This window comes from Mytilus galloprovincialis, chromosome 13 (genome assembly GCF_965363235.1).
Source record: "Mytilus galloprovincialis chromosome 13, xbMytGall1.hap1.1, whole genome shotgun sequence".
In the NCBI taxonomy this organism is placed as follows: Eukaryota; Metazoa; Mollusca; class Bivalvia; order Mytilida; family Mytilidae; genus Mytilus; species Mytilus galloprovincialis.
Window position 1 is genome coordinate 67,513,869 of NC_134850.1, and position 20,517 is coordinate 67,534,385.

Below are 20,517 nucleotides of genomic sequence, written 5' to 3' on the forward strand. Positions count from 1 at the left end.
CCAAAATCAATACCAACTTCCTTTTATGGTCATAAACCTTGTGTTTAAATTTCATAGATTTCTATTTACTTATACTAACGTTATGGTGCGAAAACCAAGAAAAATGCTTATTTGGGTCCCTTTTTGGCCCCTAATTCCTAAACTGTTGGGACGTAAACTCCCAAAATCAATACCAACCTTCCTTTTGTAGTCATTAACATTGTGTTTAAATTTCATTGATTTCTATTTACTTAAACTAAAGTTATTGTGCGAAAACCAAGAATAATGCTTATTTGGGCCCTTTTTTGGCCCCTAATTCCTAAACTGTTGAAACCAAAACTCCCAAAATCAATCCCAACCGTTTTTTTGTGGTCATAAATCTTGTGTCAAAATTTCATAGATTTCTATTAACTTAAACTAAAGTTATAGTGCGAAAACCAAGAAAATGCTTATTTGGGCCCTTTTTGGCCCCTAATTCCTAAAATGTTGGGACCAAAACTCCCAAAATCAATACCAACCTTCCTTTTGTGGTCATAAACCTTGTGTTAAAATTTCATAGATTTCCATTCACTTTTACTAAAGTTAGAGTGCGAAAACTAAAAGTATTCGGACGACGACGACGACGACGACGACGCCAACGTGATAGCAATATATGACGAAAAATTTTTCAAATTTTGCGGTCGTATAAAAATCTAAATTTTATGCATTTGAATAGTTATATACCTTTTATGGCAGGAATTTCATTGCAAACTCCATGATTATTAAAATCTGCTGAGGCTTGAGGTCCTTTAGGATATCCAGTTGTGATTGGTCTTAGTTGATTGTTCAGACTATATGTCTCTTCCAGACATGCATCTGATCCATGGTTTGATACAGTTAATTTTCTCTCCTAAATCTTCACAGAACTGAGCACACTGTAACATTTTCAACATCTCGAATCAGCTGACACTGCTCATGATCACATGCTGAGTATAATTCTAGCCTTTTTGGGTAACTGAGAAGTCAAGTAATGCAATTGTCTGCACGTCTACTCTGAGATGCACAATGTACATGACGTAGTTTAAAATCAATTTTAAGGCACTGCTTTGCTGCAGAAAGCTTATTCTTACAAAACTTGGGCTGTTCATTTGACATACATGTGGATCCCTTATTATGAAGCTCTTCAATCATCTCTTCAAGTCGTGTAAATGTGTCATTTTCATCTGCTGCAATATTGTCTAGACCTTGTAAACTTGTTCTTTTTGAAGCTGCATATGTTTGTAAGATTCTATACATGGATGATTTTCTTAATGGAGTAAAGTCAGTATTTTCACAATAAGAAAGATATATATCATATATATATTAACCATCTGTGAAAGACATACTGTTCTGACTACATCTGGAATACTTAGACTTTTGCCACAGAGTCCAATTTCATATCTGGTGTTTCATACATTTAACTAACTGATTGAACAAAACAGGAGTCAGTTAAGAATGCCATAGAATGTTTTAATTTGACAGTGTTCATCCTTTTTCTGGGGTATTTTTCTTTGACCATGTCAACTAATCCTGTGGTTTCAATATCTAATATTTAGACTGATAATACATGTAGCTTGAAATGTTAGGTATGTATCTGTTTATATCTGACTTTGTGTATTTTTTGGACAGAACAGCCAGCAGTTGCTACTTTAATACATTGTTTTCAGTCTGTATGTTCATCTTAAATAATGTTAATATAAATCCTTCAGGTAATGAAGTTGTAATTCCAGAAGATAGTTTTGCTTTCTTTTAAATTCATCAGACTGGCCAGGTGCAATTCAAATATGTGTGATACAACTTCCTCAGTTTTTTTCGTGTATAGTATCTTTTGGTGCAGTCTGATGTACTATTCCAAGTTGTTTTAGTTGCAATTTTAAGGAACTCATTATTTGAGATCAGTGTCAAACAGTTATTAACATTACCAAGTTGATGATCAGTACATGTACTTCCCTGTGCCACAAAAATTCTGACGTCTGACTCCAATTTGATATCTGTGAATCTGTAATAGATCCCTGAAATAAAAGAATACAATTAACAGATATCTATGAACATGATACATTAATAATTCTTATAATAATATGATTTGCATATATCTATACTATTAAACGAGAAGACCTCATTTTGGGTGTCGCTTCTCTTCTTTCCACAATTATTTGATCAACACGCCTCTGTGTCCTATAGGTACAGTGCATAGTGCCATTTGTCATCCATTCATATGATTATTCAGATTGAGTTATTTTTGGAGAAAAACGAGAAAAAAGGCATCCGGATATTGTCCCGTCATTGGACGAAATTTTAAGTCAGATTAGACTTCCGGTTTGCGTTTTTCTGTATACTTTTTTCTGTATACTTTGAACATACATATGCAAAGAATAAAGTGTATTTTCAGAATTCTATCTGCTATCATTTTCAAGTTTACTATCCACGGCAGTCACAGAGTTTATTTAATATAGAGGGTCTGTATACTATATCAATGACCACTATGGATCGATTAGTAAACTTAGAATTGAAAGTAAATACACTATATTTATATAGTAAGGGAGCTACCATTTGATTTTTATGGGGGGGGCTAGGATGAAAAATTTTGCCCTGCATTTTTTTTTAGCTGTAATCTCTGTCCTGCCTTTTTATTTTTCACTCTGTTCGGTCCTGCATTTTTTTTTTAGTTTATCCTGACTTTTTTTTACCTAAATTGTCGTCCTGACTTTTTTTTTTTGCAAGTGTCTCATCCTGCCTTTTTTTTTTACTCAAAACTCCTGTCCTGCCTATTTTTTTCAAATTTCATCCTAGCCCCCCCCATAAAAATCAAATGGTAGCTCCCTAATGAATGTTCATAATATACAGATAAGCGCAAAAAATATTCATGTGAACTTTTGATACCTTTTCTGAAATTCTCCAGTCATTAAATCTTTTACAAAATTCATTGATTACAAAAAAAGAAGATGTGGTATGATTGCCATGTTGAGACAACTCTCCACAAGAGACCAATATGACACAGATATTAACAATTATAGGTTACCGTACGACCTTCAACAACCCATACCGCATACTCAGCTTTAAAAGGCCCCGAGCTGACAATGTAAAACAATTCAAACCAGAAAACTAGCGGCCTTATTTATGTACAAAAAAAGAACGAAAAACAAATATGTAACACATAAACAAACAACCACTGAATTACAGGCTCCTTACTTGAATGTTCATAACATACTAAATGTATGTTCATATTGAAATTGATAGAAAACCAAAAAATGGGAATATTGGAAATAAAGGAGGAGGGATAAAAAAAAAAAAAGCATTTTCCTGACCCCAATAACCTATGACTTTATGATACTTTTGCTGAAATTCTCCAGTTATTCAATATTTTACAAAAATTTTCCAACAACACTTTACATACTTTAAACTACGCTCTGAATGCCCGCGATCTCGCGGGTGTGTTCTAGTCAATAAATACTTGAACGGGATTGGTCAATTTCATTATTCCCCCTTGGTTTACACTTCAATAAATATAAAAAAGAAGATGTGGTATGATTGCCAATGAGACAACTATCCACAAAAGACCAAAATGACACAGACATTAACAACTATAGGTCACTGTACGGCCTTCAACAATGATCAAAGCCCATACCCCATAGTCAGCTATAATAGGCCCTGATAAGACAATGTAAAACAATTCAAACGAGAAAATGATACATTAATAATTCTTATAATAATATGATTTGCATATATCAATAAATACTTGAACAGGATTGGTCAATTTCATTATTCCCCCTTGGTTTACACTCCAATAAATATAAAAAAGAAGATGTGGTATGATTGCCAATGAGACAACTATCCACAAAAGACCAAAATGACACAGACATTAACAACTATAGGTCACTGTACGGCCTTCAACAATGATCAAAGCCCATACCCCATAGTCAGCTATAATAGGCCCTGATAAGACAATGTAAAACAATTCAAACGAGAAAACTAACGGTCTATTTATGTAAAACAAGAGGCTGTCACAACAACAGCAAACCAAATTTATTAACATTTATTTGTATCCTGCCAATATCACAAGAACCATAACTGATGAACGGTGAAAATGAAAATCGTCAATATCAAATTTGACCTCCATTTTGTCATCAGTAACAACATATTAAAATTTGAGAAGCTTTGGTTGAACAGTTCATGTGTAAATGCACGGACACAACTGGAAATGCCATTTTTCAGTCTTTCAAGAACCATAACTCCTGAACGGCAAAAGTCAAAATCGTCATTATTTGACCTCCATTTTGTCATCAGTAACAACATATTAAAATTTGAAAAGCTTTGGTTGAACAGTTCATGGGTAAATGCACGGACACGACTGGAAAAGCCATTTTTCAATCTTTCAAGAACCATAACTCCTGAACGGTAAAAGTCAAAATCGTCATAATTAAACTTGACCTCTATTTTGTCATCAGTAACAACATATTAAAATTTGGGAAGCTTTGGTTGATAAGTTCATGCGTAAATGTACGGACACGACTGGAAAAGCCATTTTTCAATCTTTCAATAACCATAACTCCTGAACGTTAAAGTCAAAATCATCATTATTGGACTTGACCTTCATTTTGTTGTCTGTAACAACATATTAAAATTTGAAAAGCTTTGGTTGAACGGTTCATGAGTAAATGCACGGACAATATTTAGTTGCTGCCCGGCCGCCCGCCCGACCGGTTGCCAGCTGTACATCCCCAAATCAATAACCGACATTTTTGTCACAAAAATCCGGTTAAAAATGAACGAACAACAAATATGTAACACATAAACAAACGTAAAACCACTGAATTACAGGCTCCTGATTTCATGTTTCTGAAACCACTTTCATAAACTTCAGTGATCTATTCATGCGCAATACACATGCATAAAAGGATCCCAGGATTTTCATCAAATTGAGATTGAAAAACAAATAAACATAACAGTAGATTTTTTCTATTTAATGCACATATAACAGAAAAAAACAAGAATGTGTCCATATATAGTACACAGATGCCCCACTCGCACTATCATTTTACATGTTCACTGGACAGTGAAATTGGGGTCAATACTTTAATTTGGCATTAAAATTGGAAAGATCATATCATAGTTAATATGTGTACTAAGTTTCAAGTTGATTGGACTTCAACTTCATCAAAAACTACCTTGACCAAAAACTTTTCTTTATTCATTTATAGTTACAGAATTAATTTTTTTCCTAGTGTGCCAAATAAAAATAGATATGTGCTTTCAGTTACCCAACAATAAGTCAAATGAATGAATGGTTCATTAAAGTGCAACCTGTATATATACAAAACTAAATATCTAGTACAAAAAATTAACTATTTTTTTATATTATATTAAGTAAAGATAAAGTACTAGTAGTAAAAGTAGCAAAAAAAATATCAATTTAAAAACTTGTTTCATGGCACTGAATGAATTAGTCCCTGTTATTTCTTATCTTTACATCAAAATGATACGTATTTTTAACAAAGTTATCTAACAAATAGTCTATTAATGCGTAGTTTTCTCTAGGTATATTTTTTCTGTCTACCGTCCGTCTATTGTCATTATCGTGAAAATGCGGATTTTTGTCATATCTGGTCCGGTTCCGATCCATAGTTAACACAAAAATGTGCAATGGCGGCCGTAGAAAAATTTACGAAAATGAGTCCGAGAATAAACATTGTTTGACAAGAGATTGTGAATGAATAAGATGCTTTTAATGCATAAAATGAATTAAACATAAACTTAAGCCAATTAGGATCACTTTTTAAAGAAGTATCAAACTTATTTTAGCTCAAAACCAAAATTCTCGCTCTCGTATTACCGGAAGAGAAAGAAAGTATTTTTTGGAGACTCGAGTTGCACAAATAAACGACCTTTTAAAAAATAAAAAAATCGTTTTAATCTTTGAAATTTCGTAATACAAAACATAGATTTCGAATTGTTTTTGTAATTGAATTTTTCCATGTCGAAATTGGTGATTGCAGACACGTGGCAAGTGTCAGCTTGGGATATTCGCATCCAAACAGTTATCACCCTGAGGGCAATTAACACCTGGCTATTCAATCTCTTAATTGCCTTTAGTGTCCGACTTAAAGGGATTACAATTAAAGGTGATTTAATTTTTATGATTATAATCGATAATAGATGTGATTTAATTTTTATGATTATAATCGATAATAGATGAAAGTTCAAAATTGAGGACAAGTAAAATAGCATCTTCAAAATAATTATAGCGTCGCGGGAATTATTATAGCATCACGGTGAAAAAATATAGCGTCGTGGTACCGCGACGCTAAAACGGCCTGGGGAGAACACTGTCACCCTGCTAAGCCGAACCATTTTCTTTGTAAAAGTTATCTCCCTATTCACTGTTTTTCATCTGTGTGCATCTCCTTCGTAACAAAAAAAGATATCGACAAAATTCTTTTTACAAATTGTTCGTTACATCCTCAGCAATTTTTGGCTTATTTGGATCGAAGCAATTCGATGAAATCTTTATGGAGTTATCTCCCTTAACAAAATAAATTTGTCGGTATGTTCATTTAACTCATAAACAGTTAACCGTATAACCCTGGAATGTTTTTATTTGAGTCCCCTAGGTCCTAACTTAGAAAATGAGGTCAAGGTCAAGGGTCAAGTTCTCAATTGTGACTTTTGCTTGTTTTTGCATTTTCTCCGACACTTTGAAAGATACATACTAAAGAACAAGTGCAAAATGTAAGCTTTATTGTAATGAAGATATGCTACATTTAGTCTTATACAATTTAATGGCATCTTATAGGAGTTGTTGCCCCTCAAATGTCTTGATATGAGGTTATTTGATTATGACTTCAACTAAGTTCATTATAAAGGCATTTGACCTTGTACAAAAGATTAGGTGACAAATGACCTTGAAAAATGACTACTGGAAGTGACCTTGAGAAAACCAGAAGTAGCCTTTTTTGCAATTTTTTCATCTCAAAGTACCCAGAATCAATATATTTTGTCATATAGATACATAAACTGATAACTGGAGACTAAACATGACTTCCAACAAACCGGAAGTGGCCAATTATTTCCCCTTCTACATACAATAGTATATAGAAACTATATATTTTTGGAATCAGTGTGAAATAAGCTATCATATGAGACCGGAAGTGACATTTATTTCACCGGAAGTAGCATATTATCTCCCTTTTATCACTCAAAAACATAATTAAACCATTATTTATCTCATCAGTATGAAGAAACTATCTTCTTATCAAAATTTCTTTGGTGTGGAAAGACTTTCAATTGTTCTCTGAACAATTGGTTTTTAATTGTATTTGTTCTGATTATTATTATTTTTTTTTTTTCCGCCACATTCTAAAATTTTTGTTTCACAATATGTTGCTTAGATATTTTGTATATTGTATCGTATAGTTTATACGGCTTTAAATCTCACCCTGCTAAGACGAACAATTTTCTTTGTAAGAGTTATCTCCCTATTCACTGTTTATCATTTGTGTGCATCTCCTTCGTAACAAAAAAAGATATCTACAAAATTCTTTTTCTTAATTGTTCGTTACATCCTTAGGAATATTTGGCTAATTTGGATCAAAGCAATTTGATGAAATTTTATAGGAGTTATCTACCTTTACAAAATAAATTTGTCGGAATGTATTTTTAACTTATAAACCATTAACCGTACGGAATGTTTTTATATGAGTCCCCTAGGTACTAACTTAGAAATTGAGGTCAAGGTCAAAGGTCAAGGTCAAGTTCTCATTTGTGACTTTTGCTTGTTTTTGCATTTTCTCTGACACTTTGAAATATACATATAAAAGAACAAGTGCAATATGTCTGCTTTATTGTAATGAAGATATGCTACATTTAGACTTATACAATTGAATGGCATCTTATAGGAGTTGGTGCCCCTGAAATGTCTTGATATGACGTTATTTCATTATAACTTCAACTAAGTTCATTATAAAGGCATTTGACCTTGTACAAAAGGTTAAATGACAAATGACCTTGAAAAATGACTACCGGAAGTGACCTTGGGAAAACCGGAAGTAGCTTTTTTTGCAATTTTTACATATAAAAGTACTCAGAATCCATATATTTTGTCATATAGATACATAAACTGATTACTGACGACTAAAAATGACTTCCAACAAACCGGAAGTGGCTAATTATCTCCCATTCTACATACAATAGTATATAGAAACTATATATTTTTGGAATCAGTGTGAAAAAAGCTCTCATATGAGACCGGAAGTGACATTCATTTCACCGGAAGTAGCATATTATCTCCCTTATATCTCTCAAAAATATAATTAAACCATTATTAATTGCATCAGTATGAAGAAACTATCTTCTTATCAAAATTTCTTTGTTGTGGAAAGACTTTCAATTGTTTTAATTTTCTTTGGTTTTTCTTCTGACATCAGACTCAGACTTCTCTTGAACTGAATTTTAATGTGTGTATTGTTATGCATTTACTTTTCTATATTGGCTAGAGGTATAGGGGGTGGGTTGAGAAAATTAAAATAATACAAGACTAACAAAAGCCAGAGGCTCCTGACTTGGGACAGGCGCAAAAACGCCTGCATTTTTGCGCCTGTCCCAAGTCAGGAGCCTCTGGCCTTTGTTAGTCTTGTATTATTTTAATTTTAGTTTCTTGTGTACAATTTGGAAATTAGTATGGCGTTCATTATCACTGCACTAGTATATATTTGTTTAGGGGCACTCTGAACGACGCCTCCGGGTGCGGGAATTTCTCGCTACATTGAAGACCTGTTGGTGACCTTCTGCTGTTGTTTTTACTTGTTGTGGTCTCTTTGACACATATCCCATTTCCATTCTCAATTTTATTTAAAAATGTATAACTGTATAAAATTAAGATTCATACACAATTCCGGGAAATTTCATGAATGATTTGGTGAATTTACGTCATGGCAATTTAGGCAAAACACAATGTCATACGATCAAACAAAGTTTAATTTTGGACCCTTTGGACCCCTTATTCCTGAACTGTTGGGACCAAAACTCAATCCCAACCTTCCTTTCATGGTCATAAACCTTGTGTTTAAATTTCATAAATTTCTATTAACTTATACTAAAGTTATGGTACGAAAACCAAGAAAAATGCTTATTTGGGCCCCTTTTTGGCCCCTAATTCCTAAACTGTTGGGATCTCAACTCCCAAAATCAATCCCAACCTTCCTTTTGTGTTGATAAACCGTGTGTTTAAATTTCAATGATTTCTATTTACTTATACTAAAGTTATTGTGCAAAAACCAAGAATAATGCTTATTTGGGCCCCTTTTTTTACCCTAATTCCTTACAGTTGGAACCAAAACACCCAAAATCAATCCCAACCTTCCTTTTGTGGTTATAGACTTTGTGTCAAAATATCATTGATTTCTATTCACTTAAACTAAAGTTATAGTGCGAAAACCTAGAAAATGCTTATTTGGGCCCTTTTTGGCCCCTAATTCCTAAACTGATGGGACCAAAACTTTCAAAATCAATCCCACCTTCCTTTTATGGTCATAAACCTTGTGTTTGAATTTCAAAGATTTCTATTTACTTAAACTAAAGTTTTAGTGCGAAAACCAAAAGTATTCGGACGACGACAACGACGCTGACCCCAACGTGATACCAATAAACGACCAAAAAATTTTCAATTTTTGCCATCGTATAAAAAGTAGTGTTTAGTGTTTCTTCATTACAATTTACAATGTAAACTATAAGATGAGTTTGAGAATAATCATAGACAACAATAGGGCAAACTCATTTTGGTTGGGGGAGGGGGGGAAGATAGAAAGAAGGGAAATTTCAAACAAACAGTATATTTATGATACTTGGCGAATAAAATAATAAAGTGGTGAAAAATATATTGTTCTGGCGAAAGAGGTGGCAAAATTAATGATTGACCCAGGGGAAACCCTGCTCACAAACTTGACGTATATATACAAATCTGAATATTTAGTTTGTGAGTTAATCGCCCCGGTTTACACAGCCATTACAGCAATAACCTCTAGAAAAATGTGTTTAATCCTATAATGTTCATGATGTTTGCAAGTATTGAAGGTATATAAAACTCTATGTTTTAAATTTCTCAAATAAACCAATATTAAGGTATTATCTTAGGCTACATGAACATGCTAATTGTCATCATATTCATGATATTGGATGGCTGTGAGACTTACTGTATCTATCCTAAATTTCTAATCAACAATAATTTTATAAAAATTTAAATTATATAAAGTTATATTAAAATTGGATTGTGATTAAATATTTGACACATCAAAAGTTCCTGACTTAAAGAATTTGATCAAAGAACTTAATATATGACATGTATGACATTACATTACCTTCTGTATTACCCAATATTCTAAATCTAAATACACATGGTTAGATTCAGCATATCAGAAACCCCAAGAATTAAATTTTTGATAAAATCAAACAAAGCTTAATTTGAACATAAATTTGGACCAATTTGATACAAAGGCTCAAAATCAAAATCTAAATATAGCCAATATGATTAATTTTTATTGAAATCGAACGAAATTTAATTGGTCTCTGAAATTTAAGAAAATTTGAAAACTGGACACAAACACTAAAATATGGATACAAATTTCATTTTTTCTTCTTATTAAAATCAAACAAAGTTTAATTTTGGACCCTTTGGATCTAAATGTGAACTAATCTAAAGGCAATTATTATTAATTTCTTTGTCGTCATTGCTTGTGGAGAGTTGTCTCATTGGCAATCATACCACATCTTCTTTTTTTTATAATATTGGACTTTTTGGACTTTAATATGGATTAATTTAAATTGGTTCAAAAATAAAAAATCTTAATGCAGTTAGTATAAGCATATCGTAGTACCAGAATAATTAGTTTGTGGTGTAATCACACAGATTAATTTGGGATCCTTTGGACCTCAACATGCTCAATGTGGACCAATTTAAAAGTAAGGCCAAATTTTCAAAATTCAAATACATTACAGGAATCCAAATGGTCACCTCATGTACATTAGTTTTCAAAGAGGATCATCTATGGACCATTTCACAAGTGTTGTCCTGATTGGCTCAGAAATTCAGAGGATAAAGTTTTAAAAATTTTTTTTATCATGAATTACTTGTACTTCAATATATATGTACTTCTTATTGGCTATTCAGTTTGAGAGGAGAAGATTGAAAGATGTAATTTGAAGAACAGCAGATGTAAAAATGCCAGCTGCTACTCATCCAACAAGAGCTCACAAAGCAGTTGAAGTTATTATCCATCATTGTCCATAATTACCTTATCACTGGTTTGAGATGCATAAACATATTTTCTTTTCCTAGTATTGTAATGACTCTCTGGATCAAATTGATTTTCCTGCAAAAATTATGAAATTTTAACAAGAAGGCATGCAATGTAATATTACAAATACCAATTATCCCCCTTGTAGTTCCAATTTTCTGCTAACAGGCAGTACATGTACATTGTGTAGGTGTTTGATAGATCTGAAAAGTGCTCAAATATTACAAGTTATCACTGTGAAGCTCATACATAAAATAGACAGTATAAGAAGTAGTTTCAGAGAAACATGTGACTGAAATTGAGTCACTGAATTTTTTAGGACCAACTGGCCAAGGACAAATGGAGTGACACAATATAGCTCCTACTTTTAGAGTTAACACAGTTCTATTTACAGATCATTACATAAAAAAAAAATTCAAAAATCATTTGAAGTCCTTTTCATGCTTTTTTTGGCAGATCATTACATATTATTTTTTTTTCAATTTCATTTTAAGTCCTTTTCGGCCAAGTTTTCATTTATGCCAATCAAGGTTACTTTTTTTTTTAAATTTTTGATCATTTCCAGATCATTGACAAATTAAAACATGAATATTTAATCAAAGCATGCAAAGTATTAACAAGAATGTGTCCATAGTACACGGATGCCCCACTCGCATTATCATTTTCTATGTTCAGTAGACCATGAAATTGGGGTCAAAACTCTAATTTGGCAATTAAATTAGAAAGATCATATCATAGGGAACATGTGTACTAAGTTTGAAGTTGATTGGACTTCAACTTCATCAAAAACTACCTTGACCAAAAACTTTAACCTGAACGAACAGACAGACAGACGGAAGGACAGATGGTCGGAAGGACAGACGCACAGACCAGAAAACATTATGCCCCTCTACTATCGTAGGTAGTAGACCATAAAAATGTAAGAACTTTACATTTTTGATATATTAGATTTTTTTCATGACTTACATGTACTGGACTAGACAATCATAATGAACTACATGTACATGTATAAAGTATACATTACATGTACATGTTTATAGCTACATGAACTAAGAACATTTTTTTTAAAAGTTTTGTTTGTACATGTACATACATCTATTAATGGCTCCGGTGGTACTTGTACAATGTAGCTGAGCTGGTAAATTCTCTTCCTCAGTCATACATGTAGCATTCTTTTGACTGCATCTCTTGTATATGTTGTAGCAGACTATACATAATCCTGTGCAAATTGAAGAAAAAAATCATATGTCATAAGCTGTCCATGTTATGCAAACATTTGAAAATCATAATAAACAATGATAAACTGCAGCTAATATTTTCCACCTGAAGTAGAAATTAAAAAAAAATATATCTATCATGTTCAGTTCATCAAAAAATGTTTTACCCATGTGCATATATACTACATACATGAACATGTATGTCTATGTGCATACATGTATATTGTCATGATTGTGTTCAATACTATAAAATTGTGATAGGAGTAAATCGGTAAAAAGATTGTGAACAGCTGGATTCATATTTATGATTAAAACAACATTAATAATAGTTTTTTTTTCACTATTATATTATGAAGAAATAGCTACATTTGTAGTACAATTATTTATGGATCTCAGAAAGGCTGATCCTGAAGTCCCTTTCTTACAAGTGCAGTGTTATCCCCAGAAGATAGCATCCCATTTGGCGTAAAAAAAAATTAACTGTGTCATTTGTCGCGTCTCAGCGTTGCTCTATTTCCATTGATTTCCTTTATGTTATACATGTATATGTTTATATTGTTCAATTCATTACTGAGAATACAATTAGACTAATCACTAATACCATGAATACAGTTGTTTCAGTTTGTTTTATTTATTCATTTATAGTTACAGAATTATTTTTTGCCTCTTGTGCCAAATAAAAATATATATATGTGGTTTCAGTTACTATAAGTCATGAACATGATGAAAGTAAAATGAATGAATGATTTATCATAGTGCAACTTGTATATATATACAATGATAAACATATAAATATCTAGTACAAAAAAGGAACCTTTTTTTTATATCAAAAGAGTAAAGAAAGTGTTATAAATAGCAAAAAAATCTCAATTTAAAAACTTTTTTCTTCATCATGTCTATGAAATTCATTGTTTCAAGGTACCCAATTGGGCCAATGATTTAGTTCCAGTTGTTTCTAATCTTTACATCAAAATGATATATATATTTTTGACAAAGTTTTCAGAAAAATAGTCTTTTTATGCGTAGTTCTCTATCGTGAAAATGCGGATTTTTGTCATATCTGGTCCGGTTCCGAACCGTAGTGTGCAATGGCAGCCAAATTTTTTTTTAACAAAAATGAGTCCAACAATAAACAAGAGATTGGGAATGAATGACGCTTTTAATGGATTAAATGGATTAAACGTAAACTAAAGCCAATTATGATCACTTTATGAAGAAGCATAAAATGTATTAAGCTCAAAATCAAATTGTTCGCTCTCAATAGAAAAGTAGTACCGGAAGAGACAGAAAGTATATTTTGGAAAGTTGTAAAAATAAACCAACAAACCTTTTTTTAAGAGAAAAATGGTTTCAATCTAAGATTTTCGTAATACAAAACGTAGATTTCAATAAATGCGACGAAAATATTCATGGGACTGACGGAAGGACAGACAGAGGTAAAACAGTATACCCCTCCTTTTTTAAAGCGGGGGTATAATAAGGAATGGGTTGTCCAGAAATTTTTCAGTATTTACGCAAGAAGAGTTAATTAAGGAAGAGGTTGTCTAGAGATATTCACTTAATTTTATTCACATTTTTTGGGGGTTGATGTAAATATTTTTTTCTCTCATATAAACTAAATGTGTATTTTTAATTATGTATAAGAGGTAATGGATATTTTTTATACATTTTTTAACCAGTTGAACATTTTGCAGGATTGTTGGTTTAAAGGGAAACTTCGCAAAAAAATCAAAAATTGATATTATGTCCATTCTGTATAAAAATGCTCAAATTTATAGATATTAAAGTTTTATTCCGCTAGATAAGAGATCACCATTGATTTTAAATTTTGAGTATCAATTGTCTGCATTCCGCTATTTTGTCATCTTCACCGATAAAAAAATCATGATATGTCTATAAACCACAAAGATTTGAAGAAAGTAGAAATCTATTTACATATTTTTTCCAAGGGTTTATTTGGAAAAATGTAATATATACTCGTTGTCAATAGTAAAGGACAGATTGGAACATACCAGATATTGATTTAAAAAATGTACGCACTTGTTGTCGATTCGTTTATACGCCTGGATAGAAAGTTACGGAACTATAGCGTAATTTAAAATATATACATGTATACATTGAACATAAGAAAGGAACATACATTTTGTGTAAATTTGGGTAAAAGTTTTGTAAATAGACTAGTCAACGTATGCCAACGGTATGTAATCAACGAATTTGATAGACTTTTGTATACCAAAAGAAGAAGAAGAAGAAGAGAACCAATTTGATTTAAATACAGGTCGATATATAACTTGCTTTGGTTCATCAAAGTTATGAACATAGTAAAATCACAGATTTATATATCAAATAGATTGTTCTCGAATAAAGGAAGAAATTCGTCATCATCACAATTGTTCCGACATTCATGTAATATATATATGCAACTGGAGGTACACTGATAATCCCCAAGGGATGTGAATATTTTCTAGGAAAACTATTAAGTATTACGTACAGTTTCAAATCAATTTCGGGATTTATTTTCTTTCTTGATATTCAATGACAGCAACTTAAAGAATAAACTGCTTGTTCGCTTTAGGGGTATTCTTGCCAGTTGAACAGACTTATAATTACATTCAAAAATAGGGAAAGATGACATTAAATTCGTTGTCTGTTGTTTTTAAGTAAAAGTTAATTGAATCATCAAAGTTAATATCCTTTGGTCTTGAATGTATGTTAACTAATTAATGTGTTTTTATAGGCTAGCTCAAATCCTCATCCAAATAATATAATCTATATGTAATAATCCCTTCCTTCCACACAGAGATTTAATGCCAAGCAGTAGACATATAGGTACTAATTAAGTAATTAAATGAACAATAGATAACAATAATTAATCATAAATGTGAAAAGATGTGAAAACAAAAGTATTCGTACATATTATATTCCGCTTCGGTAGAGTTATCTTCAGATAGTTTCAGATATTAATTAATACATGGCTTTCAAAAGTCTAACTCGTACATTTTTTTGCCTAATTAAGACAATCAAAATGCTTTGGTTAAGCTATTTCTAATTTCTAAGTTCCCCTTTTTTATGAGACATAAATCAAGGACAAGCGGTGTATATCATTTCATTCTGACACATGAATTAGGTTTCCACGGCGATCTATTTTTATTCGTCACCAACTTGAGTATGTACTTTAAATGTGTGTATTAAATGCTCCCTTGTTTTATAATCCACTGATCCGAAAAGACAGTCACACCTGGCAAGGTGTGCCCTAGAGGCGTGGTTAAATACTGAAGTGCAAATAACAATTTACCTTTCAACAAGCCATCTACGAGTATTGCCACAGAACCGTGAATACACACACAGTCATAGCAGAGGTAGTAAAAGGTCAATCAATAAGAGTACACCAACATATTGTCTTAACAGATTATTGTACGTTAATTTATTCACTTAATTAGTCCGAAAATGCATTAATTAAAAATAAATTTATAACTTTTTGTGTTGTCTACAAAAATAATTCAAATATATACGTTTTACATAGAAAATTTATCTCATGAATGTGTACAATTGCACGTCTGTGTGTTTTATCTTCTTATTATCAGATGGTTATTAGATATAGCATAAGTCATTGGTGAGCTTACAATTACGTTAAAATATGATTAAAAGCCAAGACTTTTAATGATTGTATTTTAAATCCCAGCATGCAAAAACCAGGCGAAAACGTCACGACCTACAGGAAGTAGTTAATATTATTTCATTAATTATTGCAGGGCTTCGTTGTTTCTTATGAAGTTTTTGAAGTAACTATGTTATTAATTACCTGAAAAGAAAAATTATCAAAACGTCAGTCATAGAATGTTGGGAAAACTTTAGATAATAAACTTTTGCATTCTAGCTGCTTGATGCGTTTTAATGCATGCTAAAATCTAGTCCAAATAATTATGACGTCTGGCAAGGCTAGTTTATTTTTTTTCTGGGACGACTTCCTAAAATTAGGTGTCAAAGTTCCCCCCAAAATTTGCTCTCAAACTCCAGATGTAAAAAATGGCTTCGGCGTTATGACGTCGTAGGAAGGCGTCCTAGAAAAAAATTAAAATAGCCTTGCCAGACGTCATAATTATTTGGACTAGCTAAAATCCAACCCCCATAATAGATCATGAATTTATACATTTTTAGAATTATTTATATTTATTTTATCAAATTTTATAGGATGCCGAATTGACTTTAAATAAGTGATTTGACTAGTTCCGATTTAACAAGGTGCCGATTTGACCAGGTGCCGATTTGACTTGAAGTTGTACCCATTATAAATTGCCTTCCGACAGAATTTCGGCTGTAAAATCTCGTCTCTGTCCACATTTCAGTCCTAACCTTTTGAAATGTGATGTAACATCCCCCTGGCAATCAAACAACTTTACTAAATGTGTGCCATGAAGATGTAAACATAAAACATAAATTGATAATGTTACAGCATCCATGTTGTATACAGCGCCATCTATAAATAGTTCTAAAGGGAGATAAGGTAAACTTCTTCTTCTTCCAAATTTTCACATCCTTTGTAGGACAACCACACCGTTACGGCGTGTAGAACAAAACCCACCACCATGAATGTAGGAATATAATATGTACACTATATATTGAATAATGATATCCTCCACTAATATATACAGGATCACTTTCTAGTTGCACAGAACGGGCAGATTTAATACTGCTGTTCCTCAATCCCAATCTTAACCAGCGCAATCCAAATTTAAAGCACAGAGAACTTGAGAAAAAACGTCGAGGAAAACGCACCAGAGAGGAAAACTGCACATTGGGACAATTCGTGCCAACAGGCCATAAGATTGAGGATTGAGGACGTATAGAAGAGGGACGAAAGATACCAAAGGGACAGTCAAACTCATAAATCTAAAACAAACTGACAACGCCATGGCTAAAAATGAAAAATACTAACAGACAAACAAAAGTATACATGACACAACATAGAAAACTAAAGAAAAAACAACACGAACCCCACCAAAAACTAGGGGTGATCTCAGGTGCTCCGGAAGGGTAAGCAGATCCTGCTCCACATTTGGCACCCGTCGTGTTGCGTATGAGATAACAAATCCAGTAAATAGTCTAATTCGGTAGGTCACATAGCTTGTAGTATGCATTCTTAGTTGCGTTAAAAATTGTTAGGCTAGTTACCGGACATATATACAGGGAGGATTACAGTGGCGGATCCAGAACTTTTCATAAGGGGGCCCGTTGACTGACCTAAGGGGGGCTCCAGTCATGCGTCAGTGATTCCTTATATAAGCAACCAATTTTTCCCACACAAAAGGCGGGCGGGCCCCCAGGCCCCCCCCCCCCCCCCTGGATCCGCCTATGGGTTATATATGTTTACGTAGTAAAATAGTAAAAGATAAATGTTGTAAAATAAATTACTTCACTCACATTCACACGGGTAAAAAGAATAACAAGCTTGCAGCATTTAAATCTAAAAATAGTTCGCTTTTCACTAAGGATCTAAAAGCTAAAACACTTTGTCTTCTTTTCATCAGAGACTCTGTTTTCATTAACTAAAATCGAATAAAACGTTCATAGTGTCTACATACTTAATCCACGCATAGAATTTGTCGTTTTACATCATAACATCTAATAAAAAGGTTTTTAAGATTTCATCGTATCTAAATATTAGCACTTTGTGTGACGTTTACGATCTAGGCACGCACTGTATATGTAAAGCCAATTGTCATGTTTTTATTTACTTAGATCTAAAACTTAAAAACTTGTCTTCGTCTCAACTCGGCCGATTCCGTACCCTCATCTAGGAAGGAGCTAGAGTATCGGATTCTACCGAGGATTGTCGAATGCAAACCACCCTTCAGCTAATCAGAAAATGTTTCACGACTATTTTTCTGACTTACAGTGTTGTTTTTTTTTTTTTGGTTTTTTTTATAACCTTCTTCAGTTCAAATAATGATAACCTAGAATTTATTGTCGTTCTTTGCAAATCAAAGAACTGTGTTTTGTTTTTTTTACAATTTTGGTATGGATACATACAGGATCATAAAGGAGGGGGAATAGGACCTTTATCGGGACTCCGGGATCGGGTGTTTTTAAACTCGGGATTTCGGGATTGACCCTTTCGGGATCCGGGAATCCTTTTTTTCGGATTTCGGGATGTCGGGATTTGCTTTATTTAAATTCGGGACCTCGGGATTTTTTTCAAGTCCGGGATTTCGGGATCAAGACCCCTCCTATCCCCCCTCATAAAGGGAAACTGATAATTTTTTGTATGATATGTGCTCATGTTTTTCAGCGATGATCCTTTTGTGCTGGGTTTTATACTGAATAAAATTAGTTAGTTAGTTTCTATACTTTTTTTATTAAATGGCTATCCGCAATATGTTTAATAAGATCATTTAGTCTGAGTTGTTTGATTGAGTATCGAGAAAGAAAAAAAAATCTGATGTATGCAGCATAAACACGAAAATTTTGATAACTACATGGCAGAGGGAGGGGCAGGACTTTTTCGGGACGTCGGGATCGGGTGTTTTTAAGCTCGGGCCTGATTTCGGGATTGACCCTTTCGGGATCCAAGATTTATTTTTTTCTAATTTCGGGATGTCGGGAATTAAATTTCTTTAAATTCGGGACCTCGATTATTTAGATAATTTTATAGAGGTTGTTTTTTTTTTTTTTTTTATTAAAGACAGTTTTTGTACTAGTGTAAATTGATATCATTTACCTGAATGGTCTCAAATATTAGATAGTATCAGATAGTAGAGAAACAACAGTCATATCACATCCCATATATATGATAATAAGAGATGTTTCTGGAATTACGTATATCAAAATATTTAAGTTTAGTGCTTTTCGGTAAAATCCTATTTATTACAGAAATGCAATCTAAAACAAAAACCAAAGGCATCTTTTTAAATAACAAGATACCCAAGTCGGAAGAATTAATATTTTAAGTAATGATTAAAAAAAGGAAGCTGAAAGTATCTATTTAAAGGTCTTTCATAACAGCGGTATTTGTTAAAGGGACTGAAACGATTAGACGCGTGATCAAAATCAGCATGCATGATGAGTTGGTTACCGTTATGTGGTTAAAAGCTTGATAAGTGAAATGACAACTTTATTGCACCTACGCTTACGCAGGTCAATTCAGTTCAATGATGCACCGTCTAATAGTTCTCGCACTTATATCATTAGCAACGCCAAAGTAAATACATCAATTGAGTGAAACATTTATATGCAACAGTTTTATCAAACGGTGCGAAAAGATGCAATTTAGTATTATGATTTGTATTTTTATATGTTGAATTTATATGTAGTAGTTTTAGACAAAACCGATTAATAATCTGATTGAAAAAAATACCATTTACCTGAATGGTCTCAAATATTAGATAGTATCAGATAGTAGAGAAACAACAGTCATATCACATCCCATATATATGATAATAAGAGATGTTTCTGGAATTACGTATATCAAAATATTTAAGTTTAGTGCTTTTCGGTAAAATCCTATTTATTACAGAAATGCAATCTAAAACAAAGACCAAAGGCATCTTTTTAAATAACAAGATACCCAAGTCGGAAGAATTAATATTTTAATTAATGATTAAAAAAAGGAAGCTGAAAGTATCTATTAAAGGTCTTTCATAACAGCGGTATTTGTTAAAGGGACTGAAACGATTAGACGCGTGCTCAAAATCAGCATGCATGATGAGTTGGTTACCGTTATGTGGTTAAAAGCTTGATAAGTGAAATGACAACTTTATTGCACCTACGCCTACGCAGGTCAATTCAGTTCAATGATGCACCGTCTAATAGTTCTCGCACTTATATCATTAGCAACGCCAAAGTAAATACATCAATTGAGTGAAACATTTATATGCAACAGTTTTATCAAAAGGCGCGAAAAGATGTAATTTAGTATTATGATTTGTATTTTTTTTAAACTTTACATCAGTAGGATACAGTCCTGCATGATCTAAGCCGTGGAGATTTTTTTCTCAGTTATAAAAAGGCAAAATAAAGCT

General features: G+C 32.6%; 1 protein-coding gene and 1 long non-coding RNA gene across 3 annotated transcripts in view; both read right to left on the reverse strand.

Annotated features, from left to right (window-relative positions):
- Nucleotides 1-1,873, reverse strand: part of LOC143057246 (fibroblast growth factor receptor 2-like) — a 45,706-nt gene extending 43,833 nt beyond the window's left edge. The window contains exon 1 of the mRNA XM_076230514.1: nt 703-1,873. The gene's annotated coding sequence lies outside the window, so the exon portion shown is untranslated. The remainder of the gene's footprint in view (nt 1-702) is intronic.
- An 8-nt stretch (nt 1,874-1,881) lies between these two features.
- On the reverse strand, nt 1,882-16,992 carry LOC143057247 (uncharacterized). 2 transcript variants are annotated; one of them, XR_012972683.1, is made up of 4 exons: nt 16,783-16,992; nt 12,376-12,501; nt 11,280-11,357; nt 1,882-2,009 (listed from the first exon to the last, which is right to left on the reverse strand). It is a non-coding gene; the product is annotated as an uncharacterized LOC143057247 (long non-coding RNA). The 2 variants fall into 2 exon arrangements; XR_012972682.1 differs by having other exon boundaries at nt 16,853-16,989.
- Nucleotides 16,993-20,517: the final 3,525 nt, after the last annotated feature.